The following is a 13,522-nucleotide window of genomic DNA, read 5'->3' on the forward strand; positions in this document are numbered from 1 at the left end:
TCAGGTGTGCAGGAGTTGTGTGTGTCCTTTTCAAAAGCTTAGGATCAGATGAGAAGAAAAATAAATCAATGAAGCGCTGCAGTTCAGTTTTAGAATCAGTGTGATTAACCACAGTGTTTTCACAACACTAGAACTGAAGAAGCAGAATAAACCTTGTTTCAGTTTGATGACAGCTGGCAGCTCAAAGGCCGAAGCCTTGACACAAAGTAATAATGCTGAATGCAGAATTTCAACATCATTCTGCATTGAAATTGCTCAATCTTAACTCTTAGATGTCTACTCTTAGTCTTTATGAAACCACATTTTGCATTACTTGAGGGTATTTAATGTAACGCAATAATCTTTTTAACTTAAATAATTGTTTACAGTCTCTAATTAAAGTTAGTACATCTTTTACTGGACATTTGATGAATAAACACTACATTACAAGACTATAAAAACAAGAATGTAAAGCATTTTATTATTTTATTACTATTATTTTAAGAAGGACAATCTTGAGAAGAGTGTGTGCCCATCTTTCTACACATTTTAAGTACTTTCTGCTATTTGCAGCATATTTCTATTACATTTTACAACAAGTAAGTTTGTGGAGAAGCAAATGAAAACAAAACCTCTGCATGCTCCAATGCCGATGCTAAATCTCAATAACAACTTGACAAAACGTGGATGTTCAATCATCACTTCACTGTTCACTGCATCTGAACCCTGAACCTAAACCGATGCTGAGATCAACCCCACCAGTTACACCTGCAGCTTCCCACAGTTTGGTTTCACCTTTAAATCTTTTACATTTACCGACACGCAGACAGTTCTGCAATTCTTTTTTATTGAATTAACCGCAACAATCATCTACATGCCGGTCTATAAGAAGTCTTGCAAGAGAGGGCCTCTCGGGGTCTAACATATGTGGACGCAGTGGTCCATCTGAGCTCCTGCTGTTTGTGAATAAATCCTGCCGACCCTTTTTTTTTTACTACCAGTATGTCTTCATCTCATTTTACCACTGTCTTCATCCACCGAACATCTCCCCTTCCCGCAGCCCTCCTCTTTCATCTCAGCCATCTCTGCTCTCCTCTAGTTTCCTCCCCTTCCACGACTCCCTCCTCCCGCTCCGAGTCCGTCGCTGCTCACTGTAACTGGCAACTTTGCTTCTCTACCCTTTTGTGGCGGGGACAAAGGGGGCCGATGCCCTCTCGCAGGCTATGTTACAGGCTGTCACATGAGGCGGACACTCTGGGACGGCCCAGCGTTATCTGCTGTGACAACTCAGATTACTTCCACAGCCTCCCATCTGATCAGCACATCCAATTCAATTAGTGGCAATTAGTCCTGGTCCTCCCCCCCTGTGTCTCTACAAAAAAGCACAGTTGCCGAGCTCAACCTGGCAAGCCGGCTGGTGAACAACTTTGGAGCAACTTGTAGCTCCCCCTCCTTCATCCCCCAATTACACCCCCCCCCCCCACCACCACCACCACCCCTCCACACACACAATGACTGATTCACACATTCATACTCATATTCACCGTCAGAACACATATTCAAAGTGACACATCACACAAGAACCACAGTTTTCTGCACACAAACTCCCACACATCGGGAGCAACACATGAGGGATGGACATGAAGGCAATGCACGATCTGCACCTAAAAGAAAAGTGTTCAAACTAGCTTAAAGCAGCTATAATCAATATTTGTATAATAATAAAGGATCAAATGACTACATGTAATGTGAATCTGTAGGGTAATTGTTGCTGGTAGCTACGAAAACCAAGATTTATCGCATAACTTTGCAGTTCCTGTCACCTTTATGCAGCATTTTAGCATCTTTCAGCTAATTGTTTTGGTTTTCTGGCCCACAACGTTACGGTTTTGGATCACACTCACTGCTGTCTTAGCATCGGCTGCAGCAGGCAGATCATTTTAGCAAGAAAGCCCTAGAAAACAACTGTTTGATAGCTGCTATGACCCAAAAGGCAGACGGACGAAGTTAGCAACTGCTGCTGGTAAATATAGTGGAGCTTTAAGCCGCTAAAGAAACATATTTCCTTCAAAACAGAGCAAAAAGAGAGTGAGCACTGGACTTCCATTCGCTAAGTGACCATAAATTCTATTTCAAATAAATGTTAATGTTGCTATTTATCTGCTGGACGTGTTGATCAGCAACTGTTTAGTACAGTATTTTCCAACATTTCTGGTTGGTGACCCCTTTAAATAAAGCCACTTGCAACTGTGCATAATTGAAAATGTCTATTTCAATGATTTTTAGAGGCATAAAGAGATAAATTGTAAAGTCATTCAAAAAAAGTCAGAAAAATAGATTTGTGCAGCAAAAATACATTTCTTTTCAGCTGTCATCTCCTATTAATCATCTTGTGACCCCTCAGGTTCATCTGGAGACCCCTTGTGAGGGTCCAGACCCACAGGTTGGGGTTAAATTGATGCAGACAAATAACACATTCAAAACAGCCACAAAAATGGAGAGAATATGGCAGAAACAAAGTCTGCACCGATGCCCTCTAGTTCGTGAAACCCCTTTGTGTGCCGCCAACCCCTTCATCCCCCACGCTCACCCCTTTCCTCACCCGTCCTCACCCGCCCTCACCCCCCCCCCCCCCCCACTGTGGGCCCGCGCACACCTGGCCTTCGCAAATTAGGGCCCTGGAAAACCAGCGAGCGGAGAGAAAAGCGGGATGCATGGTGGAGCGAGGGGAGGGGAAGGGGGGCGTTTGGTCGACGGGGTCTTTCAGCATTCCGATGGAGCAAAAAGTTAATGACGGCTCTATTGTGTTGTGAGAAAGCTGGCCGGAGGAGAAGCCGCTATAGGGAATCACGGCCTGTGCCAGTGAGCAGTGACAATAGGGGGCCGGCCATAAGCATGCATTGAGTTTTCACCATATTTATATCGCTTACATGGTCGCTTTATGTCGCACTGAAAAAGTGCACTGACCCGTCCTCGCTTCTGAAACAATGCAAGTATGTTTGGAGCGGCAAAGCGGCAAATAATGAGAGGACTTTGTTTTCCTGAGACAAACACATCAAGGTTGTCAAGAAAGGCCCGAATGGTGTTTTAGACCGAACAAAGTCTTAGTTTTCAGTTGATCTTTTAATCATATCCAATCACTTTCTCACTCCTTAACTCCCTCCCTCGCCTCCTTCTTCATAAAAGCCGCCCCAACACGCCCGCCTTACGCGCAGGCCTTAATGCATGCTGACAGCTTCCCTCCTTAATTGGTGATCACACCCAGATGGATGGTCCCTTAATGTGCGGTTCCCAATAAAAGCCAGGCAGCTCAAGGGAGAAGGGGCAGCAGGGGGAGTCGGGCTGTGGAAGTGAGGGGGATCTGTGATTTGTTGGTTATAGATACAAGAGCAGTAAACACCCTAGGCTTCGGGCCCGACAGTTTGACCAGGCTTTTGTTCACACGTCCGTTGAAAAGCAGAGAGAGGGGGGGGGCCCCTGCCTCAGCCTTAGCCGCCTCCTCCTCCTCTCTTCCGCTTCCCCGATAATCCCGTTGTGAGCCCCTGCTCCGGCGCTCTCACTAGCTCCCTCTGTTTTCGGTCCGGCCCGGAAACGCTCTGCACGAGTGTGTGTGGGCGAGGAAACGATCTCTTGTGTGCATCTGTGTCTTTTTCCCTTTTCATTGACTCAACAGATTGCCGCAATCCGACTGGATGAAGTCTGAATGGAGGCAAAGAACGACGTGAAGTTCCCGAGGTTATAGGTTACCGTCCGGGTAGGAACCTCTGTTCATGTGTGGTCGTTTCTTTGGCTCCATTGGGGAGGACACAAATAGGGTGGTGGACCGGGTCGAGGTGGAGACCCCCTGTTACTAATGAGGGCAACCTGCAGTGACCCCTGGGGTGCAGAGGGTCAAGCTGAGCCTGTTGGGATGATCCAAGTGTGAAACCAAGATTTGGAAATGAGACATTTTATTTGCTGGTTGATTTAAGGTACAATACAGAAGATCAGGATGCAGCTGATGCAGCATTACCATAAGATAATGTTACATTTGACCAATAACACCCTGATGTAATACAATACATGACAAAATTGCACCTCATACACATTTCATTTGACTTTAGATCAACAAGTGTACTTTGAGGTTTAAAAGGCTGAGCAATGAAGATCAGGTAATCTATATTTGTTGCCCAGTGTTATCTTATAATCACATCTTAGCATCTACATTATGGTATGGCAGGCCTGTCAAGCTTTGCATCTCATCTGCGTGCTGAAGAAAAGTACATGGGGGCTGTAAAGAAAAACACAAAACCGTAAAAAAGAGTGAGGAATGGATCAAACTGGGTTTGTTTGCTACGTCATTAGCTGCAAACGTTAGCATGCCCAGCTAACTCTGACCCGCAGTAGTAAGTGTTACTTAGTATTAGTATATCCCCCCTGTGCGTCTGAATGGCCTGATCAGCTGCTATATATGTTTTCCCTAGAATAACTCAATTTTAAATAAAAAAAGAAACCATCTGTGTCTTTCTGATCAAACCCGTTCTGTCCCTGACAGACCTGTTAGCTTTAGTCTTTTAGCACGCTAGCTTTATAATGTTTGCAGCCATCGACTTCACTACAGCTGATTCAATCTGCTGCTTCTCAGTTGGCAACATCGTCAGTCAGTCGACAACTAGAGATGAAAAACCTGAAATGAACACAGGAAATATAGTTAAGATCACACACAGTAGCCTATGAAGGGAGCAGAGGGAATTATTGATCATGATGAAGAAAGACAATCCCTTCAAACTTCTTTAGAATGAAGCAAGCCACAATCAATATCTGCCTAAAGAGACAGTGAAGGGACACAAATATCCTCCGAAAACTTCATTGATAGGAGACGAGTGCCCTTAAAGCTTTCAATGAGATACTTAATACGTGCGCACGCTTTATAAAGATTGTCTCTTACTAAAGAAAAATCTTCCCTCTCCTCTTTCTTTCAGACTAAATGTTGCATTTCTTCACCGCGGACTGCACTCTGCTCATCGTCACCTGATATTTCCTTAAAGGACTTATCGTTTTGTGCCATTCTAAATAACGCATTCCTTCTCCGTGTCGCTGATTAGCTAGTGTCGGTTTGCCTTGACGGCGCCGCCGGTTCGCCGAGTCTTGAAGTATACGTGACGATGATAGAATAGAAGAAGGCTTCTGCACACAACCTTGCATTCATTAGAGGGAGAAGGCACTCTGCTGTGCATTAGCGCTGTGCGTTACCCCTGAAGTGAAAGGAGAGGAAGAAATTGAAAGACATTACGGTGGAAATAAAAACAGGAATTCATCAAGGTTCCTCTAACTCAAGGGGAGACCAAGGTTTCCAGCCTGTTTGCGATGGTTGACGGTGAAAGATCAGTGCTTTAGCGGCTGGGCGCATTGTGCTCCAGGAGACAAACGAAGGTGCCATCTCGTGTCCTTGAGGTGTGATCACTTTCTAACAACCCACTGACCTAATCGAGGAAGATAAGCGCAGGAATGGCCGCCCCCACATCAGCAGCTTTATACCCAAGGCCAAAGTCAATCTGCAGCTCTGTCCACAGATTCAGAGCGCGACACAAAACAACACTGGAACGTTCTTCATGCACTCGCTGCTTGTTTCATATCATCTGAATGCACGCTAAACGGTCATAAATCCAGAGGCGAGGAGGTGATGCAAACATGTAGTGTCAAAGCGGAAGATGAGGAGGCAAAGCGTCCTTGACTACAACAGAAACGTGTAAATTGAAAAGGATAGTAAGGAAGTAGAGTCATAGCTTGGGAGTGAAAATGGGAGGCCTCTCTTCCTGTTACACCATCGCTCGAGTTTGTTGCGCCGAAGGCTAAAATGCAATTTGTAATCTCAACTTTATGCATTTGAGCTTCTTTGTATGCCCGAGGCAGGATTCATTCAGCCCTGCAAAAAGGTTGAGAAATTGAAAACTGCAACAGTGCAATGATGTGTTGTCAGTGTTGAGAGAGTGTGCGTGTGTGTGTTCGTGCGTGTGTCACAATGCCACAGAATACAACAATGATGGTTCCCCTGCTTTTCTCTGGTCTAAATCCCTTTGTCCACATGTTTGTGTTAGGCCTTGACAGACGGGACAGAAAAATATGCTTTTGTTATATGAAAGAGGCTGAACATATTTTTGTTGAGATTGTTTTGTCAGCTGCTGTTTCCGAGGTCAAGAAGGAACTTTTAAACTCATCTTTACGGTAAATATAGCGATATAGATGTACATGTAGATCTACATATAACTGCATATGAACATCATTTCTATGAGACTGGATTGTTGTGTTGTGTAATAAATCTCTCAAAAGGCCTTTTTTCACAGCGGACATTTTGACTTGTCATCGTACAAACAGCGCAGGCGTTACTGTTGACACCAACGATGGCTTTGTTCCATTCAAGTGTCTCAGTCGGGCCTGAAACTGAAGCAGCTAAATGGAATTCAGCCATCATTCATTTGTGCTTAAACCTGTTCTTTCGCTACTGCGACAAATCAAAGCACCGTCCATTAAAAAACGGGCTACAAAACCCACAGACAATTGACCTTTTAATACCTAATCTCCATAATATAGCGTACATTTTAATGCACACATTTCACTGCCTTATTAAGTGCTTTATGTCTCCTTATTACCCTCTTTTATCGTCGCACAGCCCTCCTTTTGCATCATTTTATTAAAATAAATCCTTCAGGCCAGGCTCTTACTCTCTCTCTGGAAGATATTCGGGTCGGTTTGGTTCTCACAGGAATGCAGCTGTGGAACTTTTTAAGCCCGACTCTTGTGTGAACCGTGTCAAAACAAGCAGACATCACTTAGTCCACGAGAGCTGAGAGAGGCAGGCGGGTTCGGGGCCTCCGCTGAGCTGTCCGGCCCTTAAGGTCACCTGGCAATTAACCTCTGACCGGGCATGCGTGTCCCCGCCCGAATTTCTTGAACGCGTCTTTCACTGTTTCGCTTTTGCACTTCCTCTACATTTCTCTGCATATCCACTCTTTTTTTGGACACTTCTTTTAAAATCAGTGCACGATACACAAATACTCTCTGAACATTTTCATTCAAGTTATTTCTGATTTGTAATTTGCTTTCCAGGGAACTTTTTTCGGGGTCGCTGTTGAAAAAAAATGTACAAAATCTAAACTGTAAAAGGTTGTTCACTCAGCTACCAGTCCATGATTTTACCCGTTCGGTTTCCTCCTCTAACCCCTGTCTTCCTCTGTTCAGTCAAACTAATCCAAACCCTCCCTCTCCTCTTACCCCCCCCCCCCTACATGACCCTTGATCCTACGCACCTCTTTGAATGTCACATGACCGTGCAGGTGTGGAGGGGTCTCTGCCCCGGCCAACCCCCAATTAGTGACCCTAATTAGTGGAGGGGCCCCCCTGATGGGCCGCTGAGCTGCTTTACAGGAGGAGGAGGAGGAGGAGGAGGAGGAGGAGGAGGAGGAGGAGGAGGAGGAGGAGGAGGAGGAGGGGGGATGAAGGGATGGAGGGAGGAGAGCAGGGGGAGGAAAAGGTGGGGGTGGCAGGAAAGTGATGCATTCCTAAAAGGTCTGTGGACCCTCCAGAATCACACACAAACACATACGGGGGACGTTAAAAGAAAAAACACAGAGCCAACATGGAGCTGAGAGTTCATTTGTTGATGCACAACAAACAGCTTTGAAGTGCTGATGTGGAATTGATCTGCTGCTCAGTTTTAAACATGAGACTAGTGAAGCATCGGCTGCACATGACAGACAACACGTCATGCATCCTACGAGTGTTTACTCTGATTTGATTGTTTGTATTGAAATAAAAAAAAATATTTTTTAAAGTTCTAAATCTCTGTTAATATTTCACTTATCTGAAGCATTTTACTTAAAATCTCTCTATTTAACATTTATGATTGATTTATTTAATGTTTATAACACGATATAATGTAGTTGTGTGCAGCTATAAGGCCATTTTAAGTGTTTAAGAAATATTTAACTATACTGTAATTCATTAGCTGTTTATACAGCAGCCTCTACTTTTGAATATCCACATAGTTGTTGACAAATAGATCAATTAACACTAAATTAAAGTGAGATATAGCTACACTATTAAATGTTAATATACTGCGTATAAAAGGAGATGTTCTCATTATCTTTTACTATGTGCTAAAACATTTTATGTGTTTTTACGTCAATTCCCTAAATATATACATACATATTTTTGATGAGGTCTTGAACTCCATGACTACATCCAATCAAACGGGGTTTAACCTCGTGCACCATTGAAAACTGCACTTGACTTTGAGTGAGATCAGTCAAAAAATCATGTTTTTTAACATTAGTTGTTGCAGCATTGGTATAAACCACGGTGTTATCGACATATAGATGAACTTTTCTGCTGTTTACTACAAGACTGATTAATGTAACATGTAAGATACACCGAAATATGGATTTAAATCATACACTAGTTGATTTCGAAGCGATCCCGAGTTGTATTCGGTTGAATTAAAAAACTAGGAAATATGATATAAATGTGTAATTTGATAGTAATTACAGGGGAAATAGAGGAAAGGTTCTGTGTCTGTTATCAGAGTTTCAGTCAGTTGTGTTGACTTTTTTAATTTTAAATTTCCAAAGGAATTTACTCAAAAGAACTTTATTATTGTTCGTTGATTATTAAGTTTATTGAGAATTGTGTGCTTGGCTGTAGACAAATTTCACACGTTTGCATTTTCAGCTGACCTGAAGTGCAACGACTAAACGACCTGAAATTAAATGGACATAAAGAATTGGAAATGTACCAATTAATTTATATTTCCTATAAAATTTCCAGATTATCCCTTCTCAGGAACATTCTTATAGAGTTATAGTTACATTTCAAATCAGTTTCTAAAAATATGTAGAAAACAATAACATTAAATTCTACTTAGTGATTTATTAATATCATTCCATGACCACCGAGTTCTCTGTTCAGCTGCACACACACAGCAAAAAGGCATAACCTTAAATCTATTAGTTAATATGGCCGCTAATGAGAGATAACCAATTAAAACCACCAATAAAAACCCAATTAGTGGGGTTGTGTTTCCCACCATAGTGTCTTCCTCTGCTGTAGGGCGGCTCCTCCTGTCCGACCCTCTCTGCCCTCCCCACCTCTGAAACAGGCCACCCATCTGGTCTCCTTTCTGCCGGCTCCTCTCGCCTTTTCCTCGCTCAAATAAAAAGGTGCCAATCACTATAATTGGCACCCTGCAGATCAATTGTCCGAGCATAGAGAAGTGCCCCTCGCTGAAGTCTGGGGGACAGACGTTACTTTTAAAGCTATAAGCAAAACCTATACTTTGTTCTCTCCTCGCAGATTATTCGTAATCGACACATTGTTTGCAGAGTTTGGTTGGAAATCATCAAAGTGTGATTTTGCTGAAACATTTAAGGTTTAAATCAGTGAGCCGAACAGTTTTTTTTTATATCATTTGAACAAAGAAATTTGACCACGCAGCCAGCATCCCTCCTGTGTCAGTCCAGGTAACATTGACAGGTGCTGCATCATGCAGGCCTTCAGCTATGGAGACCCAACGTGTTGAGGGCTTTGTATTGGTGGAGGAAGCACTCAGATATTTTACTTAATTAAAAGTAGCAATACGACAGTGTCCGGCATTAAGAAAAGTAAAAGTGCCATTTCAGAATCAAGCATGTTATTTTGTTTTATTAGAATTAGTGATGCATTAATGTGTTCATCACTTTAATGTTGCAGCTGGTAAACATGGGGCTAACTATTAACTGCTTTAAATACTGCTGGGTAGCTCGTCAATTTCCCTTACGTCTTATCTTAACCAATAATACATCAAAATGTATTCATTGATTCTATTTTGTATTAATAATCAAAATCTGCAAAGCAATTAAAGTTATTAAATTAAAGTAAAGTATGTAAACTACAATATTTGCCTCTTTGTGTCACTTTATCTGTAGTCAAACTTAGTTTCAGCAGCATTCCTGTATAAAGCGTTCTTACACAAAACTTTCCCTTTAATAAAATGTTTTTTTTCTTGTAAATATGAGATTCATTACTTGCAGACATTAGGCTGAATAGCCCGAGTCATCTCACATATTTTGATTATTTCTAATTAATATCCCAAGGGCACATCAATTCAGTCTTTGTTTGCCACCAACCAAACCAAACCAGATTTTAAAGTGCAAAGATTTTTAAAAGCCTCCGCAGAGAAAGCTGAAAAGGTGAAATGTCCACTGCCTCGATGTTTTTGCTACGCTGATGGGAAGGACAAAGACGCCAAGGTTTTTAATAAAACCTGGAGCGAGCAAAGGCCCGCCCCAAATCCACAGTGTGAATAAAAGGAGCTCAGACATGCAGATGTCGGTCATGTTTGTTAGATTCTGTTGACAGAAACTCATATTTTCACTAAATAGTCCTCTAAAAGCAGTCGGATTCATCTCAGGTCTGAGTTTTCGGGGCCTTGACGCAGGTGAGAAAAAAAATGGAAGAAAACAGAACACAGGAGGCAAATTACATAGACATATATTTATATGCATATGAATAAAAATACATATACATATTGTACAATATCTTGGCCGAGCGTGAAAACAGCTCTGTCAGCCCAGAACCCAGAAGTAAGCCTCTTTAAATAAGTGCAAAATGTTAATGAGACAAAGAATTGTAAAGCATATATAAAGTCTTTTTTTTTTTTTTTTCAGAATCTTCAGTCGCATTTTGTTTTTCCTGTTAAAATCACATGGAGCGGACATGGAGATAACTTGTGCAAAGACCCATTTATATATAGTCATATATAAATTTATATCTATGTACATAGCGTTTGTTCATCATAAGTAGTAGCTGGTGCCATTAGCTTGACATTAAGTAACTTTTACTGCTTAAAGAAAAAGACGTTATGGCCTATTCAGGACCTTGGCTGTGCATAAAGAAAAAAGAAAAAAAAACATAAACCAAGCAGAGGTCATTTTTAAAATAAAGGAACATTTCCACACAATCTCAAAAGGACTTTACCCATCACAAACACTCATGATGCACTGTGGTGAGAGCCACGCGAAGGCCCTTAATGCTTCGGAGAAGGTGGTAACCTAAGTGCAAGATGTCACACATCGCACACAACAAAAGCAACAAGAAGAAACTGCCGGAAAAAGAAGCTGAAGAAGATCCGACGTAAAAAATAAAAACAAAAAGGCTTTGTTTAACAGACGCGAGGCTTCACAAAGCTTCTTTCTGCTGAAGGACGAGTGGCATTTCACTTCTTCTCCCTCAAGCTCCGCCTAGCTGCTCTTCAGTAGCCTCTAAATGACTGAGCGCACAATACAGGAACTGCAGAATTACGTTACGAAAACACCACCGTACAGTGACAGAACATGGAGTCAGTGCTGATTCTGAATGTCGAGGGAAATGCTGTCTGCTAAGTATGTTCCTCCCCGGTCACATTGACAATTAACTGATAACGGGATCAATTGAGAAAGATTTTACAGCAGTTTTAGAGCTCTTTTATCTACTATTTTGTGCAGCTCTAAATCATGCAACATAATCGTTTAATACTCCAGAAGAAATGGGGAAACAGAGACTGTGTTTTGCTTTCGATACACAACAGGAAAAGCAACGAAGCAACGAAGCAAAACAACCCCACAGCGAGCAAAGAAAAAAAGAAAAAGGAGGGTTTGTGAAAAGGGTACAGCGGCCTTACATGAGAAGCAAGACTCCTGACCTCTCAGCTCCATCTCTCTGCTTAATATTTGATGCCGCAGCGTGTGAATTATAGATGGTGCTTATAGAAAATAATACAGTGTTCAACAACAGCATAGGTGCACCGCTGCAAAGAGCCGTGAGTGGATAACAGGAGTTTTCGTAGCACTGGTGGGGCCTGAACAACAACAACAACAACAAATCACCTGCTACCAGCCGGCGCTACACGGGTGCAAAAAGGCCCGGTGAGCCGCCAGACTGTTTTCATAGGCTGAGGTCAGAAACCTTTCCATGCGTTTACCTGCAGCTGGGAACATGCTCGGCGGCCTCAGCTGGAGCCTGAGCCTTTACTAGAGAGTGGCTTTTTAAAATTGGTGTCACGAGAGTGTCCGTTTTTACAAAAAAAGAAGAATGGGCGAACGAGTCACCTTCAGCGAGCGTGGGAGAAAAAAGGAAAACGTATTAAAGCTCACAATGAGAGGCAACCTAGAAATGAATGGACACGTGGGGAAACAAGAGGTGAAAATGAAGGGCAGCAAACAGACGAGAGACAGAAGTCGTGAAAAGGGACGAGAGCTCGTCTGACACACACAAATTGAGGGCAAACTGTGGAGAATCGCAGGTTCTCGCGGGTGAGTTTTGATTTTCTTTGGACAACAAGGAAACCTGGAGAAATGGCATCATATGGGGGGGAATATTACAGCGGTTTCTTTCCTCCTTCAGCCTCGCCTTAATGTATACGTTCTCAACCACAGAGAAAAGCGTGTCTCAAAGTGGCCGGTTTTTCAGATCCTGAAGTCAATTTAAGGTTCAAAGCAATCTATTCATGTAAATAAATTTAAATACTGAAAAATACCATTGAATAAAAACCTACAAACATAAAGTGCTTTCAATGAGGGGCAAGCAGAGAAAATCTTTTCGATGAAGACGAGCTGAAGTCTAACAGGAGGGCGAGCCAAGAGTCATAAAACATCAGAAAGGGTAAACAACAAATACCAATTTAAAGAAAAATAAATACAACTTTTCCCGTGATGCTGCATCCTAAGCATGTGCACAGAGGTGAGAGGTTCCTGTAAAAATACATTTCTTGTGATTACAGATACTGATGATTGTTGCAAACCATAAATTGGGCAACTTATGAATAAGAGTGTCGGGGGGTAAAACAGCAGCAAATCCTACAAGTGTCACGGCTCATTGCCAACTAGGGCTGCAACCAACGATCATTTTCATTATCGATTAATCGTTTAGTCTGTGAAATGTTCAAGAATAAAAAGTTAAAAATCACAATTTGTCAGATGCTGTGGCGAGTTACTGCCATGTATGACAAAGAAAAACAGCAAATTGTCAGTTTCTTTTAAAGCTGGAACTGGAATGTTTGGTAGTTTTATCAAAAAAAGTCAAATTTTCCTTCGATGGACGAATCGATTAATCGACTAATCGTTGCAGCTCTAGACTCAACCACACTGATAAACTAAATGCAAAACAGAAACCTCTGGATCGACTGCTGGACCTGGCCAGATGTTTCAAAACTCTTCACATTGAGTCTTACTTAACAGGAGTGTCTCTTAAAAGACATTTCAGTGAACCAAAGATTGAAAAGTTAATCTGGGTTCAAAAGGTAATGTCTCCGTTTGGAGGACACAAGTGTAGCACCTCCGAAGCTTCATCCATAAATGCTTCGGCAACCAGTCTAACCAGTGTTCTCTTCTCATGTTCTTTTATATTATCGGGTCTAGATATGTGATTTTTGCACCATTTGTCCAGATTCTACCACAGATTATTTCATACATGAACACAACCAAATAAAGAATTTACAAAAGCTACTGCTGGACACCAAACAGACTGATATTAAATGCTACGATTCTTTTTTTTT

The sequence above is a fragment of the Pholis gunnellus genome (genome assembly GCF_910591455.1).
Source record: "Pholis gunnellus genome assembly, chromosome: 23".
Lineage (NCBI taxonomy): Eukaryota > Metazoa > Chordata > Actinopteri > Perciformes > Pholidae > Pholis > Pholis gunnellus.